This window comes from Ursus maritimus, unplaced genomic scaffold, assembly GCF_017311325.1.
Source record: "Ursus maritimus isolate PB19 unplaced genomic scaffold, ASM1731132v1 scaffold_11, whole genome shotgun sequence".
In the NCBI taxonomy this organism is placed as follows: Eukaryota; Metazoa; Chordata; class Mammalia; order Carnivora; family Ursidae; genus Ursus; species Ursus maritimus.
The window spans coordinates 15246748-15273449 of record NW_024423453.1 but is presented as its reverse complement, the minus strand read 5'-3'; the positions used below and the strand labels follow the sequence as shown (position 1 = coordinate 15273449).

The window sequence follows — 26702 nt, the reverse complement described above, 5'->3', positions numbered from 1 at the left end:
AGAGTGTGACTGGGTGCTGAGTAGCCAAAGGGGTAGATTTCACTGGCTATTCAGCTAATACGTCTCAAGTCCAAACTCACATTGAGTCTCTGCTTTGTGATAATCAGGGCTGGATTCTGCTAACAGGATTTCTATGCCAGTTGGCTCTCAGACTCTGACAAAAGGGGGCACTAGAGAGAACTGCAAACCTGGAGGAGAAAGAAGAAAAAGGTCCTTCTTATTTGCTGTCAAATTGGGTTCTTGCTAAAATCACAATAGTCTCATTTCTTCAATCTATCACTGACACTTTATTTTTAGAGAAGCAATTGAATGCAGTTTGCAGATTTTCCAACCTTTGAAGAACTAGGTCTAATCATGCCTTTTGGGGACACAAAGCTGCCATTAAGCATCCCTCCTGAGAAGTCTGACTCTGTGCCCCATGGGGTCCCTCCTCCAAAATCAGAGACTCCTGCTCCAGTTAAGGAATGGTCCCTTTTCTGAGTATTTGCTGTATAAGGCTTCTTGTCCAAAGTTCTAATTTTAATAGTTCCAACATCTCTTTCTTTTCCTGTCATCTTGAATTTGGGTGGGAGCTTTTAGACATCTCATCTGTAAGAGTCCAGGAAAGGTATATGATTGCAATTATTCTGCCCCCCCCCCATGAGTTATCTTTTCATTCTCTTGATAGTATCCTTTTATATACAGAAGTTTTAATTTTGATGAAATCCAATGTATCTAGTTTTTTGTTTGTTTGTTTTCTGCACTTTTGGGTCTAAAGCCAGGTTTTAAAGCTGGGTTGGTTTATTTTAAATCTCAGACCACCACTCAAATCCCACCTTTAAGTGAAGGAGGGCAATATAAATTTATTTAGATAAAAAAATGCGGTATACTTTATTAATATAATTAAGTAAGAGGAAAAGCTCCACATGTTCAGGTGGGTTCTTTCATTATGAAGGGCATTTGCTTGTGACTTAGATTCTCAGAGTCTTGTATACATTATAATAGGCTAACAGAATATCTTACTTAGCTCCTCTAGCCCCACAAGCCCTGTCAGCCAATTGGGAATTGCAAACACCTTCTCATAGAAGAAATCTTGAAAACCAATGGCTTAAATAAGATAAGGAGCTTGCTTTCCTCTTACTTGGCACAAAGGCTGGAATTAGCTAGTTTTGGACCAGGTGGGTGACTCCGTGATTTCATCAGAAATCAGATTTCTACCTTCCTGTTTCTCTGTCATTAACTTGTGGCTTCATTTTCAAAATCGTTCCATGATCGGGGTGCCTGGCTGGCTTAGTTGGTAGAGCATGTGACTCATGATCTCGGTGGCTGTGAGTTCAAACTCTATCTTGGGTGTAGAGATTACTTTAAAAGAAAAAAGATCATTCCATGATCACAAAGGGGTTCTAGCTATTGAATCTGCATTTTAGAAGGATGAAAAGGGAAAAGTAAAAATAACATGCCTTCTAGATGAGTCAGACCTGCTTAAAGAACTTTTCTAGAAGCCCCATCCAATGACCTGTGTTTATATACCACAGATCATATCGGCAAGGAATGCTGGGAGATATGGTACAGTAATTAATTTTTAGTTAAACTTATTGCTGCTGTTATGGACACTTTCTGGTGCTTTGTATAAAATTTGGACCTCCCAAATTATTATTTGTAGGCTATTGATACGATTTTTTTTTGTATGAAAGGATATTCTACAGCTTTCTGGAAGCCTCTCACCAAAGAAAGCTATTTGTTTCAGCTGATCTTGATAAGCCTCAAATAACATGTCTTCAGATACTAGTGCTGTCTATTTTCTGTTATGTCACCCCAACAATTCAGTGATTTTTGTTGTAAGAAAGGGAGAATAGATATTGGGTAGACACTTAGCAGGTTGATTTTTTTTTTTAACACCTCCTGGACAGAGAGTAATGTCATCTCAACTTTCTCATTCATTTCTCTAGCCATATTGCAAAAACATTACTTCCTTTCTCTCTTTCTGTGATCAAATTGCCTTTTCCAAATCAACTCTAAATTTTCTACAATGTATAATGTACAGATTGCCCTTAAAATCAATTTTCTTTTTTCTCCCCAGTTGAAATGACATGTAGGTCACTCAATTGTTTTTTTATTTTTCCTCCCTCTTTAATCATTTCTGAATCAATCCTGAAATCCCTAGGTCAGTCAACTAACTGCAGGTTGATGGGGTTCTCATAGTACTAGTGACTTATGCCCAAAATGTAGGTCTATAAGAACTCCAGCTCAGTGTAAAGGGAAGAACAGTGAATTTCAAGAACCGAATTACCTCTTGATTTTTAAATATTCGTTAAGGTTCAGAAAGCAGGGCTCCCTGCTCAGTGGGGAGCCTGCTTCTCCCTCTTATGCTTCCCCTGCTTTCTCTCTCTGTGTCAAATAAATAAATAAAATCTTAAAAATTATTCCTAGGTATTTTATTCTTTTTGATATAATTGTAAATGGGATTGTTTTCTTAATTTATCTTCCTGATTATTCATTATTAGTTTCTAGGAATGCCACAGATTTTTCTTTGTTGATTTTTATATCCTGCTACTTTACTTCATTTATTTATTAAACATTTTTTTTTTTTTTTTTGGTGGAGTTTTTGGGTTTTCTATATATAGTATCATGCCATCTGCAAAGAGTACGTTTTACTTCTTCCTTTCTGATTTGGATGCCTTTTTCTTTTTCTTACCTAATTGCTGTGGCTAGGACTTCTAATACTATATTGAATAGAAGTGTTGAGAATGGGCATCTTAGTGTTGTTATTAGAGGAAAAGCTTTCCACTTTCACCATTGAATATGATGTTAGCTGTGGGCTTGTCATATATGGCCTTTATTATGTTGAGGTATGTTCTCTGTAACCCTACTTTGTTGGGAATTTTTATTATCAAAGGATGTTGACTTTGTCAAATGCTTTTTCTGCATCTATTGAGATTATCATATGGTTTTTATCCTTTCTCTTATTAATGTAATGTTTCACATTGATTGATTTGTGATTATCGAACCACCTTGGTGTCCCTGGAATAAATCCTACTTGATCATGGTGAATAATATATTTGAATGTATTGCTGTATTCAGTTTGCTAATATTTTGTTGAGGATTTTTGCATCTATGTTCATTAGAGATACTGGCCTGTAGTTTTCTTTTTTTTTGGTAGTGTCTGGCTGTTTTTGGTATCGGGATAATACTAGCCTTGTAAGAATGAATTTGGAAATTTTCCTTCCTTTTCTGTTTTTGGCAATAATTTGAAAATAAATTATTAACTCTTTTTTAAATGTTTGGTAGAATTCACCTGCAAGGCCATCTGGTCCTGGACTTGTTTGTTGGGAGTTTTTTTTTTTTTTATTGATTCCATTTTTTTGCTAGTACTTGGTCTTTTCAAATTTTCTCTCTCTTCTTGATTCAGTTTTGGAAGGTTATAGGTTTCTAGGAATTTATCCATTTCTCAGGTTGTCCAATTTGTTGGCATATAATTTTTCATAATATTCTCCTATAATCCTTTATATTTCTGTGATGTCAATTGTTATTTCTCCTTCATTTCTGATTTTGAGTGCTCTCTCTCTCTCTCTCTTTCTGGATGAGACTGGTTTATCAATTTTGCTCATCTTTTTTGTTTATCTTTTTAAAGAACTAGCTCCTGGTTTCACTGGTCTCTCTCTCTCTTTTTTTTAAAGTCTCTATTTCTATAATTTCCGCTCTACTCTTCATTATTTCCTTTCTTCTGCTAGCTTTGGGCTTTGATCTTTTTCTGGGTCCTTTAGATATAAGGTTAGGTTGTTTATTCGAAATTTCTCTTGCTTTTTGAGGTAGGCCTGTATTGCTATAAACTTCCTTTTTAAAATTGCTTTTGCTGCATCTCAAAGATTTTGGACCCAAAGATTTTGTGTTTTCATTTTCATTTGTCTCCATGTTTTTTTTTTTTTTTAATTTCTTTCTTTGATTTCTTGGTTGGCTCGTTCATTGTGTAGTAGCATGTTACTTAGCCTCCATGTTTTTGGGTAATTTTTAGATTTCTTTCTTATAATTGATTTCTAGTTCATATTGTTGTCAGAAAGGATGCATGATATGAGTTCAATCTTTTTTAATTTATTGAGACTTGTTTTGTGGCTTACCAGGTGCTCCACCTTACAGAATGTTTCACATACACTGAAAAGAGTGTGCATTCAATTGTTTTAGATGCAATATTATATGTGTATCTGTTATGTCCATTTGATCTAATGTGTCAGATCTAATGTTAATTTTCCATCTGGATAATCTACCAAGTGATGTAAATGGATTGTTAAAGTCCCCTGCTATTGTTGTATTACTGTCAATTTCTTCCTTTATATTTATTAATAGTTGCTTTATGTATTTAATGCTCCCATGTTGGATGCATAGATATTTACAATTGTTATATCCTCTTGTTGGATTTTTCCCTTTATCAATATGAAGTGCCCTTCTTTGTCTCTTGCTATGGTCCATCTTTTAAAGACTCTTCTGTCTGATATAAATATTGCTACTCCAGTTTTCTTTTTGTTTCCATTTGCATGTTAAATGTTTTTTTATCCTTTCACTTTCAATCTGTGTGTGTCGTTAGGTCTGATATGAGTCTCTTATAGGCAGCATATACATTGGTCTCATTTTATTTTTTATCCATTCAGTTACTCTATGTCCTTTGATTGGAAAACTTCCTCTATTTGCATTTAAAGTAATTTTTGATAATTACGTACTTAATGACTTAATTTTTTAACTTGTTTTATGTTTTTTTGGTAGTTTTGTTGCTTCTCTTGTCTATTCTCTCATAGTTGGTTGACTTTCTTTAGGGATATACTTGGATTCCTTCCTTTTTAAAAAATATCTATTATTGGTTTTTGATTTGTGGTTACTATTTCATTTATATATATCATCTTCTGCATATGGCAGTCTATCAAGTTGATGGTTGCTTATGTTTGAACCCATTCTTTACTCCTCTCCTCCCCATGTTTTAGGTATATGGTGTCATACCTTTAACCCTTCTGAGAGTCCCTTGACTATTTTTATAGATATATTAATTTTTAGTGTTTTTGTGGATCCTACTTTTCTTACTCCTACTAATGATCTTTCCTTTCCACTCAAAGAATTCTCTTTAATATTTCTTGTAAAGCTGGTTTAGTGGTGATAAATTCTTTTAACTTTTGTTTGTCTGGGAAACTCTATATCTCTCCTTGTATTATAAATGATAAACTTGCTGGATGGAGTATTCTTGGTTGCAAGTTTTTTCCTTTCACCACTTTGAATATATCATGTCACTATCTTCTGGTCTGCAAAGTTTCTGCACAAAAATCAGTTTATAACCTTACGGGTTTTCCTTTGTGTGAAGCCATTTTCTTTTCTCTTGCTATTCCAAAAATTCTGTCTTTACCACTACTTTTTGCCATTTTAATTACTGTGTATCTTGGTTTGGACCTCCTTGGGTTAATCTTATTAGGATCTCTCTTTGCCTCCTGAATCTGGATGTGTTTCCTCCCCCAGATTAGGGAATTTTTCAGCTATTATTTCTTCAAATAAATTTTCTGTCCCCTTCTCTTTTTTTTTTCTTCTTCTGGTATCCCTATAATAGTAATGTTATTATGCTTGATGATGTTGCTGAGTTTCCTTAACCTATTCTAAGTTTTTATCCTTTTTCTTTTTGTTGTTCAGCTTGATTGCTTTCCATTACCCTGTCTTCTAAGCCATTGATCTGTTCTCCTGCCTACTCTATTCTTCTATTGATTCCCTCTAAGTGTATTTTTATTTCAGTTTTTGATGTCTCCATCTCTAACTGGTTCTTTTTTGTATTTTCTGTCTCTTTGTTGAAGGTCTCACTGAGATCCTTCACTTTTTTCTCAAGTCTAGTGAGTATCTTTATGACCATTTCTTTGAATTCTTTATCAGGTATATTACTTATCTCCTTTTCATTTAGGTCTTTTGTTGTGGTTTTGTCCTGTTGTTTCATTTGGGACATATTCCTCTGTCTCATCATTCTGTGTAAATATTTGTGTTTGTTTATATATATATAGAAGTTCAGCTACATCTCTTAATCTTGAAAATAGAGGCCTTATTGAAGAAGAGATCCTGGGGTGCCCTGTAGCGCAATGCCCCCTCTTCATCAGAACCAGGAGCTTCAGGGGTGACTCCTGTGTGGGCTGTCCCTTTGATGTTAAGGGGCCAGTCTGGAGCCATCTCAGGCTTGTAGCTGGGTGGTTTCAGCAGTCAGACTAGATACCTGCCCTCAGCCCATTTTCTTGCAGGGAGCCCTCCCTGTATTGCCCCTGAGAGATTTTTGTTGGTGGGTGGACAAAAATCTCTGTCAGCAGTCAGATCAGATACCTGCTATCAGTCCATCTTCTGGGGCTACAGTCACACTGATAGGCAGGGCACTCTCCCTGCACCGTTAGCTATAAGATTTGGCTGGTGGGACTAGAAGCACGCAGATATGTGTGGTTATTTTCCCCTTTCCCAAGGGCAGGAGTCACTTTGGACTGGTACCCATCTCTGTCAGGGTGGCTTGCTGGTTATTTTGAGGTAGGAACTACTTTGAAGGGACAACTGACAATTGGGGCAGACTGGCCATGGTGGATCCACAGGAGAACATGGAGGTTGGGTGCACAGTGTTTGTTCGTTTTTTTAAGATTTTATTTATTTATTTGACAGAGAGAGAGAGGCAGCCAGCGAGAGAGGGAACACAAGCAGGAGGAGTGGGAGGGGAAGAAGCAGGCTCTCCAGTGGATCAGGGAGCCCAATGTGGGGCTCGATCCCAGAACGCTGGGATCACGCCCTGAGCCGGAGGCAGACGCTTAACAACTGAGCCACCCATGTGCCCCAGGGTGCACAGTGTTAACAAGATAGGTGGAGAGTGTTTGGGCTGGTCCCTGCAAGTGTCCTGCTATTTAGGCTGTGGAGGGTGAGGTGGGCAAGAAATGGTGCCCACCAGAGAAGTTTCCTAAAGATCCCTGACCCTTCAGTACATGTTCTGAGATTAGTAAATAAATCTTTCCCATGTACCCCAGGCACGTTTCAAACTGCTCTTCCTAGTGTCTTGGTGAGGTCATTATGCTTTCTCTTTAAGGGTGGGAACTCAGTTTCTTACCACCTTCCAGCTCTTCTGGAGCTAAGCCTGATGCTTTTTAAAGTGTCCCTCCTGTTTGTGGTTGGTCTTACTGGGAGTTTGGTTCCCAACGTCAGCAAAGGTAAGCTCTCCTTACCCTTTTCAGTGTGGCCTCTTCTCTATGATTAACAGTGGAAAGGCTGTGCTGCCAATGTTAGGTCATTTTCAGAGTTAGTTGTGCTGATGTGGCTGTTATCCCACGGGATAAGGTGAGCTTGGGATCCTCCTATCCCACCATCTTCAAGAACCCCCACCATATGGCCTTTTTTCTTTTTAAGTTTTTATTTAATTACAGTTAGTTAGCATACAGTGTAATATTAGTTTCAGGTGTACAACAGTAGTGATTCAACACTTCCATGCATCACCCAGTGCTCATCACAAGTACAATCCTTAATCCCCATCACCTGTTTAACTCATCCCACCTCCCTCTGGTAATCATCAGTTTGTTTCCTATAGTTAAAAGCCTGACTCTTGGCTTTTCTCTCTCTCTCTTCTTTTCTTCTTCCCCCTTTGCTTGTTTGCTTTGTTTCTTAAATTCCACATATGAGTGAAATCATATGGTATTTGTCTTTCTCTGACTGACTTATTTCACTTAGTTATAAAGTCTAAAACTATAAAAGTTCTAGAAGAAAACATAGGAAAAATTCTTTGTGAGCTTGGGTTAGGTAAAGAATTCTTTGTCTTTTTAGGCAGAAAGACATGAACCATAAAAGAAAAAAGTTCATAAATTAGACTTTATTGAAAGACACTGTCTTTATTAACAGATATTTTAATTAAAAGATAATTTAATTAAACATTTCACTGACCATATAGTGCTTAGTTATTATGCTTTTTTTGAGTGAAATATCTGTTCAGCTATTTTGTCCATTAAAAAAATTTCTTGTTGTTGAGATTTGAGAGTTTTTAATATGTATTTTGTGTAACAGTCCTTTCTCAGATATGTGTTTTTCAAATATTTTCTTGGTTTGTATTCAACTTTTTAATTAAAATATCTTTTATGGTTCATGTCCCTTTGCCTAAAAGGGCAAAGGACTCTGCCATAGAATTTCTCCTATGTTTTCTTCTAGCAGTTTTATAGTTTTAGACTTTATATTTAGTTCTATAATTCATTTAGAATTTTACTTGATACATATGGGTGTCCAATTTCACTCTTAATTTTAGTCATTATATATAATCCTGAACTCCTGATATTTGATTCTTCCTGACAACATTTCTTGCACAAACAAATGAAGTAAATTATAAAATGTTTATAAACTAGCAGAGTGGATTTTTCAAGATCACTGAAATCACTTTATAATTATTCTGCAAGACTTACATTTGCGTAAAAATATAACACTCAGGAAGTATGCAAAAAAGAGCAACAAATCTTGCTGACTAGTGTTTCTTCTGTTAACAAGAACCTAATCATAATTACATTTATTTTATAATTCTGTGACAGTTTGAGGATCCTCTAATCTTGTTTAGAAATGTTACCCAGTCTTAGAAATTCCAAAACATTGCTGTCCAAACTGTGGCGCTTGAAAACGATTGCTAGAATATCTCAAAATGTTAAATGAGTGCCCAGAGGATATAGAGTGATTTCATTGATTTTGTAACTTCTTTTATTGCTTTTCTTTCTGTTTTACCATTTAATTTCTTATATTTGGAAATATTTCTCAACTCATCTGCTCTGTACCTTCTTTATTCCCTTCAACTTTTTATAATACTCATTTCCTTCTTAAATAGAAATGGACTTTTTTTCTGAATAAAAATGTAATATATTCTAGTTAAAAGAAATTCCCCATAAAAAAGCCAGAAAAAAAAGGAACTGTTAAATAAAAATTCAACTGAGTACAATTTTAAGACCTAATTGTTTTTATTAATTGATTGTAAATTGGGCAGCATTCCATCTACCACGTAGAAGCGAGCTCCAGAGGACTACAGAAAAGGAAAGGATTTTAAAGGTAGAGAGGAGGTGGAAAAAAGGAAATTATTAGCAAAGAATCCATTGTTTCAGGCAGGGTAGTCCTCCTAAGGGGAGCAAAAGGCTCTATCAGTAAATTCCCTGGTGCTCACTGGGGAAATTCCTATGTTGACTGGAGGAATACTTAAAATTCTACATGTTAATGACAGCTTAAGCAATTACCCTTTTTATTTTTTTTATTTATTTATTTATTTATTTTTAAAGATTTTATTTATTTATGTGACAGAGAGACAGCCAGCGAGAGAGGGAACACAGCAAGCGAGTGAGAGAGGAAGAAGCAGGCTCCCAGCAGAGGAGCCCGATGTGGGACTCGATCCCGGAACGCCGGGATCACGCCCTGAGCCGAAGGCAGACGCTTTAACGACTGCGCTACCCAGGCGCCCCCAATTACCCTTTTTAAAAGAAAAATCTAAATGTTAGCACAAATATCTGTGCAACTAACTGATATTCAAAATAATTAACAACTATTAACAATAGTTAACAGAATGATATGATGGATAAGTGAATAGCGACTGGCTAAATATCAGATCTACATTAAAAAAAATCTAATGCTTTCCCTTGGAAAGGAGATAAATTTGAGGCACTTACCAAATACTGTGAAGTGATTCCATGCCTTAGAGATATAGCCAGGGCATTCAAAACCCAAAAACATAAACCAAATATGAGTTAGTGTGTTGGCCAGTTTTATGCGTCAATTTGCCTAGGCTACAGTGTTCAAATGTTTGGTCAAACACCAGTGTAGGTGCTACTGTGGAGGTATTTTTTAGATGTGATTAACATTTACTTTTTACTTTTTAAAAAAGATGTACTTATTTATTAGAGAGGGGTGGGGGAAGGGCAGAGGGGGAGAGAGAATCCTGAAGCAGACTCCTCACTGAGCCTGGAGCCATGTGGGGCTCTATCCCTGAACCCCAAGATCAAGGCCTGGCTGCTCAACCAACTGAGCCACCCAAGCGCCCCTAGATGTGATTAACATTTAAATCAGTAGCTCAAATAAACCAGATTATCCTCCATAAGCCAGGCGGGTGAACCTCATTCAACCCGTTGAAGGCCTTAATAGAACAAACACTGAGATTTCCCAAAATAGAAAAAATTCTCAAGACTATAACATAGAAATGTATTTGAAAGGTCAAAAGCCTTCTGCTCAGTGGAATTTGGACTCAAGACTGTAATATCAGCTGTTATCTGAATTTCCAGTGCACTGACTTGCGGTACAAATTTCAGACTTGCCTACTCCTGCAATTGGATGAGACGATTCCTTAAAATAACTTTCTCTCCCTCTCTCTCTCTTTCTCATTTTTCATGCCTATCTATCTCTATCTCCCTCCTATTAGTGTTTCTCTGGAGAACCCTGACTAATAGACTTAGTGACTGAGGTTAATGATAATTTTCTCTCAGAATGCCCCCAGAAAAGCCAAACTTGGGCAAATGGGCAGTAGTGGTAGTCAGTCCTCAGCAGACAGCTTCTCCTAGACCCTGACTACCTTGCCATTCTTTCTTACTTCTGAATATTAATTTTGATTTCCTCATTACTGTGTTCAGGAAGTGCTATCATTCCTCATATGTACTATCAGCCCAGCAATTTATCTGAATGACCATCTGTGGTTTTGATACTCTATTTTCAGAGGCTTTCAGAAGGATTTCTTACAGCTTTTCTGTTTTCCTGTCTGGTTTTTATTAACCCCAGGAAGCAAGGCTCCATGGAATTGATAGATAATGATGAATAGCTGTGGATTTGGAGCTCCTCAACAGCAGCTTTGCATATGGACCATGCTCTTATTTTTTGCATTTGCAGTAATAGACAAATTCTCTGCTTTTTTTTTTTTTCCAAATTGTTAAGATGTATAGTTGCCTGGTTATGATCATTTTGAATTTGTGGTTTCCATAAGGAAATGAAATTTTAAATGCTTTGTCACTCCATTCTATTTTGGAAACACAGCATACTATTTTTTTTAAATGATTTTATTCATTTATTCATGAGAGAGAGAGAGAGAGAAGCAGAAGGAGAAGCAGACTCTCCTGCTGAGCAGGGAACCTAATGCGGGAATTGATCCCAGGATCCTGGGATCATGACCTGAGCTGAAGGCAGTCACTTAACCGACTGAGCCACCCAGACACCCCAGAAGTATTTATTCCTTAACCTTGCTCCTTAATTCGCCCATAAGCTCATAGAGGCAGAACAATGATGTGCTCATCTTTGAATTTTTCTAGGAGTGAACATAGTACCTGCCAATAGTAGACATTTAATATAATTTTGAATGAGTAATTATCAGTAGGATTGAAGATTTTATGATGTATTTTATTGATGGAAAATAAGCAATATTTTAAAATTTTGAATCAATGGAAAATGTTCTTTCTCTGAAATTAGTTTCCTTCTTAATGTCTATTCAAGGATACTGTACTCAAGGGGTCACAGAGCAGAAAACAAAAGATCACAAGGACTCCAGCTTATTTTCTTCTCTACTCAGCTGCAGAGGCCTTCTATCTTATTTGTCATTTCTTTATTTTATGAATAACCCAATGCACTGAGTGGCAGTCAGGAGAATTTTACCATGTGCCAGTAGTCCAACAGCAATTTTAGTGCTTAATGCAATGAAATTTACTTAAAAAGTGCTATTTATAGTACTAAATTTTGTTTCCTATGCTATAAAACAGGCCAAGTAAATGTGTATACCACAAACTCAATTTTGTACCACACATGGCTTTTTATTTGAGGGAATTCCAGGGAGAAATACGGTGCTGTAGCATGATTTCAGATTATAAATAATGAGGTAAAAACAAGCTACTGCGTGGGCAAATTGCTATGGTTCAGTTACGCGCTAGAAAAATGAGAATTTGAAGGGAAGTAATCTACTTCGAACAAAAGCAATCCTTTAAATTATTATTACTATTAATTTTGTAGGTAAGTGAATGGAATTGGAGAATAGGCAATGATCAGGGCAGACAGATAAGAATCTGATGCAGTCACACTAAGTTGTATACCTTCTCCAATTGGGAACCTCTCATAACCGCTGTCCAGGTGTAATTAGAGGCAGAAGATGTTTTGGACTTGAGGAAAGTTATTAATTGCTAGCAATAAATAATCTATGAAAAATAAACTAGGAGAAGGTATATACTAAAGCAGCCAGCATAAGAAAGTTGTGGAATATAAGAAAGTGATTTGGAAACCAACTCTGAGTGGGCGAAATAAAATAGCGAGCGTGCTACACTAGAACAGTAGTATAAAAGCAAATGTCGTCCTTACAGCCAGTTTGCTATATGCTTCAACAGCTAGAGACCAGCAAGACCCTGCAGGTCTTTGGGCTTGCCTAGTCCACCCCAAGCCCTTGGGAATGTCCTGGTGATGAGTCCAGAATCTTGGCAGAGTAAATGGGGACACATTTTTCTCATACTGCCTGTAATCTTCATGGAACCCTACAAGGATGGACTTTCTTATTGATCCGCTATATTGCATACCAGACTGAATCCAAGGAAAGTTCTTGCAGACGGTGCCACCCAAATTGGTGCAAAAGAGACAGAGAGAGACAGAGAGACTTGAGTTAACCAATGAATGTTAAGTTAAAAATACCTCAAAGCCATTGTTTTTATAGATGTGTTCTACTGATTTTTTTCAAGAGTAATTCCTTTCTTATTTAAGTTATTCTAGAAAACAAAAAAGGACCTAAGTTGCTTACCTTATAATATGAAGCAAATGAAATCCTAAGTCCAAAAATGCAAGAAAATTATAGACCCTTTTCACTTCTATAGAGGGACAAAATCTTAAATATTAGCTAATGAAATCCAATTGTGTGGACCAAAAAACATGATCAAATGTGCTCTTAGTTATACAAGGATAATTTTACATCAGAAATTTATCAATGTAATTTATCACATTAAAATGTTGACATAGAAAAATAATTACTGATACGGAAAATGCACTTCATATGGTACAATAGTTATTTAAAATAAAATTTTAAAGGACATTAGAAATAGAAGGTAGATTCCTTGATGTAGTGAAAGTTATTTATCAAAATCTTACAGCCAATATTATACTTAATGGAGAAACTTAGATGCCTCCTCTTTAGGATCAAGGATAAGAAAAATCTGCTTGTTCTTATAACAGTTTAATACTGAGTGATAGGTTCTGGCTAATGCTACAAAGGAAAAAATAAGTAAATATTGGCAGAAGTAAAACTTCTGATTTGCAGACTATAATGTTACATAGGAAAGCATTAGAATGAACAACAAACTATTATTATTAACAACAGAATTCAGTAAGTTTGCCAAATGTTTATGATTGACTTAAAAAGCCAATAGGCAATTGGACACTCATAGGCAAATAAAAACAAAAACAAAAAAACAAAACAAAAAACACACCTCAATCTAAACTTCACACCTTCCACAAAAGTTAACTCAGGATAGATCATGGCAGCATTGTCCACAATAGCTAAATCGTGGAAGGAGCCGAGATGCCCTTCAGCAGATGACTGGATTAAGAAGATGTGGTCCATATATACAATGGAATATTACTCAGCCATCAGAAAGAATGATTATACAACATTTGCAGCAACATGGACAGGACTGGAGGAGATAATGCTAAGCGAAATAAGTCAAGCAGAGAAAGACAATTATCATATGGTTTCACTCATTTATGGAACATAAGAAGTAGGAAGATCGGTAGGAGAAGAAAGGGAAGAAGAAGGGGGGGAGTAAACAGAAGGGGGAATGAACCATGACAGACTATGGACTCTGGGAAACAAACTGAGGGCTTCAGAGGGGAGGGGAGTGGGGGAATGGGATAGGCTGATGATGGGTATTAAGGAGGGCACGTATTGCATGGTGCACTGGGTGTTATACACAAGTAATGAATCATGGAACTTTACATCAAAAACTAGGGATGTACTGTATGGTGACTAACATAATATAATAAAAAACATTATTATTAAAAAAAGATAGATCATGGACTCAAAATATAAAATGTAAATTATAAACATTCTAGAAAAGACTATAGGAAAAAATATTCAAGTTATAGAGCTAAGCAGAGTTTTTAGACTTGACACCAAAAGCATGATCCGTAAGAGGAAAAACTGATTAATTGTATGTAATCAAAAACAAAAAGCTCTGCTCTGTGAATTACCCTGTTAAAAGAATAAAAAGACAAATTGCAGACTGGGAGGAAATATTTCTAAGTCACATACCCAGCAGAGATCTAATATCTAGAATATATTACACTCTCAAAACCCAATATTAAGAAGACAAACAATCCAATTAGAAAATTGGGCACAAGACAACAGTTTTTTCACCACAGAGCATATACAGATGACAAAAAAACAAGTGAAAAGATGTTTAACATCATTTGCCATTAGAGAAATGAAAATTAAAACTGTAATGAGATATCACTAGACATGTATCAGGATGGCTCTAATAAAAAGTAGTGATAATACCAAATGCTGTCAAGCATGTAGAGAAACTGCATCCCTCATACATTGCAGGGGAGAATGTAAAATGGTATAGTCATGCTGGAAAGTAGTTTGGCAATTATTTTCAAAACTAAGAATGGATTTACCATAAGAACCAGCAATTGTACTCTTGAATGTTTATTTCATAGAAATGAAGACTTATTTTCATGCAGGACCATGTACACAAATGTTTATAACAGTTTTATTCATAAGATCCCCAAACTAGAAACTGTCCACAATTTAATAGAAAAAACAACTACAAATAGTTAAAAATGAACTATGGTACATCGCTACCACAGAATACTACTCAGCAATGTAAAGGAATAAACTACTAACACATGTAAAAAATTTGGATGGCTCTAAAGGGTATTATGCTGTGTGAAAAAAATGAAAAAGTCACATACTATAGGATTCCCTTTATATAGCCTACTGACAAAATTATAGAAATGGAGAACATCTTAGTGGTTTTCAGTGGGAGGGAATGTTTGTGGCTTAAAAGGGTAATGTGAGGGAGTCTTGTGGTATTGAATCCAACTGTGTGAACCAGAATACATCATCACGTAGGCTCTATTTTAGTTATGCAAGGATGATTTTTCCTCAAAGCTATCAGTGTAATTCACCACATTAAAATATTAATATAGAAAGCATCTCAGCTGATACAGAAAAATGCACTCAAAATGGAATGACAATTTAAAATAAATTCTTAGGGGTGCCTGGGGGCTCAGTCGGTTAAGTGTCTGACTTGATTTCAGCTCAGCTCATGTTCTCAGGGTTGTGAGACGGAGCCTCGTGTTGGGCACTGCGCTGTGTGTGGAGCTGCTTAGGATTCTCTCTCTCCCTCTGCTTCTCCTCTCCCCTTCCCCACCCTCTCTCTCTCTCTCACATTCATAGGCAAATAAAAACAAAACAAAACAACAAAACAAAACAAAAAACACCTTTAGTGTTTTTCTTTCATTTCTCACATTTTCTCTCTCCCTCTCTAAAATAAACAACATTTTAAAAGTAAGTTAGGAATAGAAGGGGACTTCCTCAACGTGGTAAAATTATATATAAAAATCTTTTTATTTTATTTTTATTTATTTGTCAGTGAGAGAGCGAGAGCGAGCACAAGCAGGGGGAGCAGCAGGCAGAGGGAGAAGCAGGCTCCCTACTGAGCCAACAATTTCTCTATACCAACAGGAACCAAATAACAATACAATAAAGCTGAAATAGCATTCATAAGTGAAAAATAATTTAATATATCAAATAATTTATTTAACCAAGAACATGTAAAACTCAATAAAATGTTACAGCACCAATAAAAGACATAAACGTTGATCTGAACAAATAAAGGGATGATTCAATAGCATAAAGAAGTAAATTCTCCACAGTCAGAATTCCACCTGGATTTATTTGAGGTCTTGATACCTATTAGCTATTGTGACTAAAAAAAAACTATAAAGCCAACATAATAGCAACAATGAGGTATTGGCTCAACAGCTGACCATTAGACAAAAAAAATCCCTTCTTAAAACAAAAGTGCATTTTTTTTTTTTACAGTAAGTGAAGATACAAAAATATGGCACCACAAATAAATGGGGAAAGGAGAGATACATTAAGTAATTGATAAAGGACACTATTTGGAATAAAATATCTGACACCACATATAGCAATCAGCCTCAAGATGAGTTAAAGACTTAAACATAAAGACAAAATTAGTAGGAGAATATGTTGGAGAGTCTTTGTAAACTAGGGCAAATCAGAGAATTTGTTAAACCCTTAAAACCAAATTGTGCAACAAATTTATGATTTTAATTGAATAAAAATCAAGAGGTTTTCCCTGATAGATAGTTGTTAAGCAGTTGCAGAGTGGAATGGTTATTAATAAATACTTAAGGAACAGATTATGGAATGGGAGTAATATTTTGGATGTATAAAATTGATTAGGAATTAATACCTAAAATATTCAAGAAGCTGAAAAATAAGCTCCCCAAAAAACAAATGAAAAATGAACAAAAGACACCAATAGTCAATTTACAGAGAAGGAGACGAAAAGGCCACCATGTGCATGAAGACATACTCAAGCTCATTTATAGTTTGAAAAATGTGAATTAAAATGACATGTCATTATGCTACTATGAACCATAAAAATGGGACTTCTGCTTCCAATTGGATGGGGTAGCAGGGACTGGATTTACCTTTTCCTCTAAACAACTAACAGTTGGGAAAAAATATATGAGAAAATGATGTTCAAAAGTTGGTTTCAATACCCTTTGAAATATATACAGTAACTTAAGATACAAAACTTTGAAACAAGAAACAGTAATCCTCAAGAGGCAGGAAACAAGAGACAAGCCCCCCTACTTCCTCATCATACTAGATGGAGAGTTTCCAGGTCACCATGCAGGGAAAGTTCCCCCAGGTGGAACCCTGAGTTAAGATTCTAGATGCTCAGCCCCCAGCACAAGAAACATGAAACCACACTGAGACACATTAGAATCAAATTGCTTAAAAATGATGATAAAGAGAAAAATCTTTAAAAACAACCAGAAAGACTCCTTATGTACAGAGAAATGTAAAGTTCATAGCAGAGTCTTCATCAGAAACAACACAGTGTAGAAGTGGAGCAAAACTTTAGAGACTGAAAGAAAATATTGCCAACCAACTTTAGATACTTGTGAAACTACCTTTCAAAAATGAGAACAAAGACCTCTCCAAACATACAAAAACTGAAATAATTTATCAGTAGTAGATCTGCAGTATAAAAATGTTGAAGAAACAAACTGAGGTCTTCAGGGGGGAGGGGGGTGGGGGAAGGAGATAGGCTGGTGATGGGTAGTAAGGAGGGCATGTGTTGCATAGTGCACTGGGTGTTATACGCAACTAATGAAACATCGAACTTTACATCAAAATAAATAAATAAATAAATAAATCAGTCAGTCACATTCAATATCCAAAAAAAAAAAAAAAAAAAAAAGTTAAAGAGGGGCACCTGGGTGGCTCAGCCGTTAAGCGTCTCCCTTCGGCTCAAGGTGTGATCCCGGAGTTCTGGGATGGAGCCCCATGTCAGGCTCTCCTGCTGGGAGGCTGCTTCTTCCTCTCCCACTCCCCCTGCTTGTGTTCCCTCTCTCGCTGGCTCGCTCTCTCTCTCTGTCAAATAAATAAATAAAATCTTAAAAAAAAATGTTAAAGAAAATCTTGGAAGCAGAAGGAAAATGATACCAGATGGAAATTTGGAGCTACCCGAATAAATGAAGGGCACTAGAGATAGTAACCATGTGGGTAAACATAAACTTTTTTCTTGTTATTTAAATCTCTTTAAAGGATAATTGACTGTTTAAAGCAAAAGCGATATAATGTATTTTGGAGTTTATTACATATGTAGAAGGAAAGTGTGGCAACAAAGACAAAACCCAAGAACTCTGTATATTATTATAAGATTCTCATAGCATGTATGAAGTGGGATCGTCTCTCTTGGAGGCAGACTTGATGACACAAATAGAAAATAAATTGTAAGATGATAGATTTTAAATCCAACAAAAGTGATAATCACTTTAAATATAAGTGGTCTGAGCCCACCAATTAAAGGCAAAATTGTCAGACTGGAACAATAGAAGACCCGACTATATGCCGTCTATAAGAAACCCATTTAAAACATATAGACAAACATAGATTAAGACTAAAGGATGAGTTAGAGAAACCATGCTAATTCTAATCCAAAGAAAGCTGGACTGTTATATTCCTATCAGATAAAGTAGATTTTAGATTAAACTATTATCAGGGATAAAGAGGGCCTTTTCAGAATGATAAAGGTGTCAATTCATCAAGAGGATGTAACAATCTTAAATGTTTATGCAGCTATTAACAGAGCTTCAAAATATATGAAGCAAGAAACTGACAAAAATCCAAGGAGAAATAGACAACAAAATCATTATAGTTGTAGATTTCGGTATTTCTATTTGGCTAGAATAGAAAAGCAATAAGGATATAAACTACTTAAACCATTTTATCAACTAACTTGACCTAATGGACATTTATAGAACACTCAAACTAACAGTAGAAAAGGCATCCTTTTCAAGTGCACAGGGAAGAGTTATGAAAATAGATTATACACTGGGCCATAATACAAGTCTCAATAAATTTAAAAAGATCCAAGTCATCCCAAGTATGTTCTCTAACCACAGTGGAATTAATCAGTAGTCAATCACAGAAAGATATCTGAAAAATCTCAAAATATTGGAAACTAAATAACACACTTTCAATGGAAACTCAATATATAATCATTTGTGGGCAGTATTTAAAGTCATACTTTGGACAGAATTTAATGTTCTAAATGATGATATCAGAAAAAAAGGACTCCAAGCAAAAACCTCAGTTTTTGACTTAAACTATAAACACAGCAAATGAAAACAACCTCATACCTTTGTCAAGAACACACAGTTATACTTTAAACTTAAAAGAATGATTGGGAGTAGCTGGGTGGCTCAGTTGGTTAAGTGTCTGCTGTCGGCTCAGGTCACGATCCCAAGGTCCTGGAATTGAGCCCTGCGTTGGACTCCCTGCTCCGTGGGGAGCCTGCTTCTCCCTCTCTCTTTGCCCCTCGCTTTCTCAAATAAATAAATACAAATCTTTAAAAAAAAATGATTCTCTATGGGTGGGGCTGAAGGATTGGATTGTGAAATAGTCTTAGAAAGAAAAATTAGGTGTTTTTTTCATTCTAATCTACATCCTAGGACTGTTCAGGGAACTCAGAACTGTTTTTTGTATTCTATGATGTGTTTCAAATCTCTTAAGCTATAAATTGATGTGACAAGTGACATTAAATTGTTTGCATGTGAAGATTCAACACCCTTTTACTTACTCACCATCCTTAATTGATGGATGTGTGTCAGAAAGAACTCCTTAACGCCCATAACTCTGGAATGAAGTCTTAAAAACCCAGAGTCTTTTAAAACTTTGCTCTAAAACTTACTAAATTCATGTTCTCTGCCATAGTAGATTTAATCTGAGCATGTTAGATTTTTCAGTTGAATAGTATTCTGAGAGCCGGTTCATGAATTCAAGAAATCTTTGCTGAACACTATCTATGTCTGGGATATATTAAGTGATATGGACACTGTGCTCCGTGGTCATGGCTGCAAAAATGAGTCAGAGGTGCCTGCTAACTATTACTCTAACACTTGAATGACCTGGGGACAAAGCAAGTATAAAAATAAGTCCCATAAGTATAATAAAGTGGCTGTGACAATAATGTGTGGAGAGTAGTGTGTGGGCACGGAAGGAACAGTTGTGCGTTCCAGCAAGGGAAGAGGAGAAATGTGGGGGTTTAGAAAAAGCTTCAGAAAGCCAAGTGGAGTCAGAATTTAAAGTCAATGTTTGTTAGGTAGCTAAGAGTGGGGAATACATGCAATGAAGAGGGGCCACTTGACATCATAGAGCATGACGAGTTTGGGAAAATGAAATTCCTTAGGTATATTTGGAACATAAAATGCCCTTGGTGGAAAGAGAAATGAGGCAAGAGATGAGGTGACCATGGGCTCTCACAGTGTTAGTATCCTGGTATCTTCTGTTTTAGTCTCATTTCTTCCTCTTTCACGCTGTTTTCTAGACTCTTCTAGGAGAAGAGTCTCCTTGTACCTAGCCATGTTCTGAAAGCCTTTTTTTATTTTAGATGTAGAATGTGATTAAGTTCTCTTTTATAATATTGCATACCAAAACTGTCATTCTTCAAATTTATTTTTAATGTTAGAGTGAATGGGTAATGTGTAATTAGATAATCTGAGTCTGATGGTCAATGCCATTATAATACATACAGCTACTTAAATTGTTAATCTATACATTTTGAAATTAGTTCTCAAATATAAAAATGCAGTGAAAATTGCTTCCACTTTTACATTGATTTTCACACCATCCAACTTTTCTGTTTTCTTGACTATCATTATAAAGGCTTTTGGTAGATTAATTTCTCCACAGTCACTGATTTTCAGTCATTAGGTAAGGCTTAATTTTGCTGCTGCAGGGGAGGGTGCTGAAGATCTGGGGCTGCTCAGCAGGCCTCCTCCAGGGCCGGGGTATACAGTGCAGGGGACCGTGGCCCCCAGCAGAGCCAGCCCTCAGCCACTGAGGAAGACCAAGCATGCCCAGTGCCCCAGGAAGAGGAGGAGGAGGTGCGGATACTGACACTTCCCCTGCAAGCCCACCATGCCATGGGGAAGATGGAGGAGTTTGTGTAGAAAGTCTTGGAGGGGATGCTGGAGGGTCATCCCATATGACGTACTCTCCCACTGGCTGAAGGAAAATGACTACTTGCTACACGGCCGTAGACCACCTCTGTCCTTCCTGGCTTGCTTTAAGAGCATTTTCTGCAGCCATACAGAAACTGGCAACATCTGGACCCATCTACTTGGTTTTGTGCTCTTTCTCTTTTGGGGAATCTTGACCATGGTCAGACCAAATACATACTTCATGGTCCCTCTGTAGGAGAAGGTGGTTTCAGGGATGTTCTTTTGGGTGCAGTGCTCTACCTCAGCTTCTCCTGGCTCTTTCAAACCATCTATTGTCATTCAGAGAGAGTCTCTTGGACTTTTTGCCAAACTAAATTATTCAGGGATTGCCCTACTGATGATGGGAAGCTTTGTCCCCTGGCTCTGTTACTCCTTCTACTGCTCCCCACAGCCGTGGTTCATCTACCTCTCCATCATCTGTGTCCTGGGCATTTCTGCCATCATTGTGGCACAGTGGGACCAATTTTCCTCTCCTAAGCACTGGCAGACAAGAGCAGGAGTGTTCCTGGGACTTGGCTTGAGTGGTGTTTGCCTACCATGCACTTGACTATTGCTGAGGGCTTTGTCAAGGCTACCGCAGTGGGCCAGATGGACTGGTTCTTCCTCAAGCCTGTGATGTACCTCACTGGAGCTGGCTTGTATGTTGCTCGAATTCCTGAGCACTTCCTGGAAAATTTGGCATATGGTTCCAGTCTCATCAGATTTTCCATGTCCTAGTGGTCGCCACAACCTTTGTCTACTTCTGCAGGGTCTGCAACCTTCAAGAATTCCATTATGGCTTAGAGGGTGGCTGTAGTGATGATTCCCTTCTCTGAGCCTTCCCATCTGAGGGGTGGAGGAGGAACTTCCCAAGTACTTTAAAAATAACTTCCTTGTTGACTTGAGGGGGAAAAAAATTTCACTGCTGCAGATGTCCCCAGGTATTTGTGTCATGTTGTGAGAAATCGTTAAAGGTGCATCTGTTGTTTCTCATTTATGATTGATCATTATATCACCTTACATTAGAAAATTTGTTTAGGTATTTAAAATGATGGTTTTATTTTTATAAATGTTATTGAAGTATAAAATGCATGTGGGAAAATACATGTTTTAAGTTTACATATTAATGATTTCTCAGGAAAAGAACACATCTGTGGAACCAGCTCTCAGGTCAAGAAACAGAATATAATCAGCAGCCCTGAAACTTCCCTCATACCTTTGTTGTTACTGCCCCTGCCCCCACCATGGGTAGCCACTATTCTAATACCGTAGATGAGTTCTGTCAATATTTGAACTTTATGTAAAGGGAATCATTACAGTATATACTCTTTTTGGCTCTGACTTCTGTTGCTCAACATTTTGTGTGCGAATTGATCCATATCGTGGAGTATGCTTGTAGTTTGCCCTCTCTCATTGCTGTATGGTATTCTGTTGCATAAATCCACAATTTATTCATGCATCTACGGCAGACAGACAGTTGGGCTGTTTTCTTTTCTTTTTTCTTTTCTTTTCTTCTCTTTTCTTTCCTTTCCTTTCCTTTCCTTTCCTTTTTTTTTTTTTTTTGTCAGTTTAAAGTGGTACCAAACTATCGGTAGTTTGATTTTAAGAGTAGTCCCTCTTCAAAGATGTGTGCTGTCTTTTACGTGGAAGTGTAAATCAAAATGTCCGAAGTCTTAACAAATGAGAGAAATTGTGCGTTTCTATTACCTGGCCGTATTGTTGATGGCAAAACAGCAAGGAGTAGATATCTTGTAAAATTCTCCCTTCCCTCACTCCAAATCTATATTCCAATTCAAGCATCGCCAACCCTAACTATATGAAGATGGAGAGATGACTAAATCATGGGGATTGCTACCATTCTGTAAATTAGGGCAAGACTGCCTTATCCATGTAGTGAAATTTGATCATTTAAATTAGGAATCTCTACTAGAACAGTGTAGATTACAAACCTCCAAATCCCTGCTAAAAAGAGTTTAAAGCTAGTCACCTTTCTACAGTGACAGGGATTTATGCAGGAAGGAATTTAGCTGGGAAAGAGAGTGCAGACATAGGACAGGTTTAGGGAAGATTCTGAAAGCAGCAATAATGTGGGAAGCAAGAAGCATCTATTTTTCTGAACATATTGGATGAAAGGTAGGCCCATCTGTTTTGTTTACTGGTCTATCCTTATTGTCTAGAACAGGCATGTAGTAGGCAATAAATACTTTTGAATGTGGAGTGATTGGCATCCAAAGACTTCTGCAGATAATCAATCAGTTAGTGCTGGCTACCCAGATACTTTGCAAATGGGTAAAACCAAATACTAAAATTGTAGTAATAGAGAAAGTGAAGCAAGAAATGCATTTCTGTCTCAGTGCAGACAGCAGGATCTGTAGAATGAAGGTCAGTGTTCCTCTAATCATGCTGATTAAGTATTGTTACTAGTCCAGAGTGAAGAGAAGCGACCTTCGCGTGAATCTTTTTTCTAGCTCACTGCTATTCATTGACTGCTATGGAGAGAATCAGTGCATCCAGCAATATCATAGATGTGTCTAGAATCACAAAGCAGCATCTTCTCACATTTTTGCTTGTGCTTGAGGTGGCCAGGCTTTCAAAGTCTATGATGGCCTGGGAAATCTCAGTGTTCATAAATAAGTGGCATACAGCATTTAAAATAGGTAATCGGGTGTTTTCTAATAAATCATGTAGAAGGAATTATTTTTCTGGCATTTCAGATACTGTCAGGCATGCTGGAACAATGACAACGGGAAATGAGAGTTTTAGAAATAGATATCTACAAATTGACACTGAGTGAAATGTAAAATAAGGAAGAGGTTGATTAGTTGTGTCTCGGGGGCAAGTGGTGGAATTAGGGCTAGTGGTTCTTGACCCAGTGGGACTATGAGTGAGGCGGATCAAAGGGGGAGCCAGGTGTCAAGAGATGCACATAATAACTCCAGAGAAATAAAAGAGGGAACTGAAAATAATATTTCTTGGTATGTGATTCTGAAAATATATTCTTCATAATGCACGCAGGCACAGGAGATAAAATGTCAAAATACTCCGCTGTAGGAACCCTATACTTGTTTTTCTTCCCTTGAGAAAGTGCTACTTCATTTGAATTGGCAGGATTTTAATGAAATAGCAGAGTGTAACCACTCAGACTTAAATCTGGCCTGGACTGTGGAGAAAGTGTGCTACAGCTCACTTGTACATAAAAGACTGTGTAGAGAAGGTCAAGAGTGAATGTTTCCTTTGGGATTAGTTTTGGGGAACTACTATCCCTTTGAAAACACTCCTTAATGACTATGTTGTTTTCTGATTGGCAAAGTATAATTCAGAGACCACAGAAATGATTGATATAACAGTTTTCCAGTGTAAATGGAACTGTAATTTCATTTGAAAAGAAGCATGTCAGAGGCTTAGAAGTAGCATTTGCTAAAATTTCGTAACATACATGTGCCAGGAAATTCAATCATTAGAAATGATTTACTCAATCAATTTTTACTGAACAGAATTATCCTAATTTCAAGAATTTATTTTCTGGTGCTTTTAGTATCTTTTTTTCTTCCCCTACTCTCTGGCTTCTGATGAGGTGCTGTCAGAGTGGCCCAACAGTGGGAGTGAACTAACTATGCCATGCAGGGTCATTTCCCGGTTCGTGCACTTCCAGCTTAGAGATTCACGTGCAAACTGAAAGGCTAATTTTTTTTCTTTTTATTTCAGCCTCTGATATTGGAATGGGCAGGTGGGTTGTTAGAGAACAATGAACTTTGGGAATGAGGGTTCAATTTGTAAATTTCTCAAGTGCATTTTTAGTTTTTTTATTTTTATTTTTAATTAAAAAAATTTTTTATTACGTTATGTTAGTCACCATACAGTACATCATTAGTTTTTGATGTAGTGTTCCATGATTCATTCTTTGCGTATAATACGCAGTGCTCCATGCAATACATGCCCTCCTTAATACCCATCGAGTGCATTTTTAAAATCCATTATTTTATCTGTTGTTTTTCTCTCCCTTTTGGTATTATGTCTTTTTTTTTTTTTTAAAGATTTTATTTATTTATTTGACAGAGATAGAGACAGCCAGCGAGAGAGGGAACACAGGCAGGGGGAGTGGGAGAGGAAGAAGCAGGCTCCTAGCGGAGGAGCCTGATGTGGGGCTCGATCCCACAACGCCGGGATCACGCCCTGAGCCGAAGGCAGATGCTTAACCGCTATGCCACCCAGGCGCCCGGCATTATGTCTTTTTGTTTTGTTTTGTTTATAATTGACATAACATTGTATTAGTGTCAGGTGTACAACATAATGGTTTCATATTTGTATATATTGCCATATGATCACCACAGTTAAGTCTTAGTTGACATCAGTTATCATACATAGTAACACTTTTTTCCTTATGAGAACTTTCAATAGTCACTGTCCTAGTTATTTGCAAATATGCAACATGGTATTATTAACCACAGTTACTATGCTGTAATTACATCCCCACTGCTTATTATTTTATAATAGAAATGTGTACCTTTTGAGCTTCTTCACCCATTTTGCCCACCCCCAATCCCCACCTCAGGCAACCACCAGTCTGTTTTCTGTATCCATGAGCTCATTTTTTGTTTGTTTTCTAGATTCTGCACATAACTGAGGTCATATGGTATTTATGTTTTCTGTATGACTTATTTATTTAGACTAATACTCTCAAAGTCCATCTATGTTGTCATAAATGGCGAGATTTGATTCTTTTTATGGCTGAATAATATTAGACACATACCCATCGTATTTTATCTGTTCATCTATTGATGGGCATCTAGGTTGTTTCCGGATCTTGGCTAATGTAAATAATACTGCAATGAATGTGGAGAGCATATACCTTTTTGAATTAGTGTTTCATTTTCTTCAGATAAATACCCAGTAGTGGAATTGCTGGATCATATGGTAGTTCTATTTTTAATTTTTATGAGGAACCTCCATATTGTTTTCCATAGTGGCGGTACCATATTGCATTCCCACCAACAGTGCATGAGGGTTCCATTTTCTCCAACACTTATTTCTTGTCTTTTTGATGATAACCATTCCAATAGGTGTCAGATAACATCTCATTGTGGTTTTGATTTGCATTTCCCTGATGGTTAGTTATGTTGATTGAGCACCTTTTTGTGTATCTGTTGGCCATTTGTATGTCTTCTTTGGAAAATGTCTATTTAGATCCACTGCCCGTTTTTAGTCCGAGTGTTTGTTTGTTTTTGCTATTGAGCTGCATGAGTCCTTGATATATTTTGTGCATGAATTCCTTATCAAATATATGATTTGCAAATATTTTCTCCCATTCAATATGTTGCCTTTTCATTTTGTTGGTGGTTTCTTTTGCTGTGCAGAAGCTTTTTCATTGGATGTAGTCCCATGTATTTATTTTTGCTTTTGTTTTTTGCTCTTTGGTGTCAAATCCAAAAGTCTTTGCTCAGATTTGTGTCAAGGAGCTTATTGCCTCATAGATTTTATGTTTTCAGATCTTGCTTCACATCTTTAAGTTTCTTCCTAATGCTTCTCTAAGAGGTAAGTAGGGNNGGGAAAGGGCAAGGGTGTGTTATTTGCATGAGTTTTGTTATCTGAATACATTGTGTTTTAGAGGATGAAATGAGGATCATAAGAAGGCAGTTTGTTTACTATTTAAAGGCTTTTATAGTTTATAAATAATACTTTTTGATTATGGTCTGTGGTTATTCATAATATCTTTGTTCTCATGATATTCAATGACAAATTCGCTGATTTATCCACTGTCCCATCAGAAATGGGGAAAGTCTTAGATAGGTTGTTGTAATGATTTGACTTTAAGACTCTGTTTACTGTTGTTGTTATCATTATTATTATCATTATTATTATTGCTGCTCAATATACATTTAAAAAATTAATTTAAAAAAATAATAGCAGTTTTAGGTTTAGGTTTACAGAAAAATTGAACAAAAAGTACAGAGTTCCTGTATATATACATATAT

At 36.7% G+C, this 26702-nt stretch overlaps 1 pseudogene; it reads left to right on the top strand.

Moving 5' to 3' along the window:
- The window catches only part of LOC103661844, a 25994-nt pseudogene extending 2877 nt beyond the window's left edge, over positions 1-23117 (top strand).
- The last annotated feature ends 3585 nt before the right edge of the window (positions 23118-26702 follow it).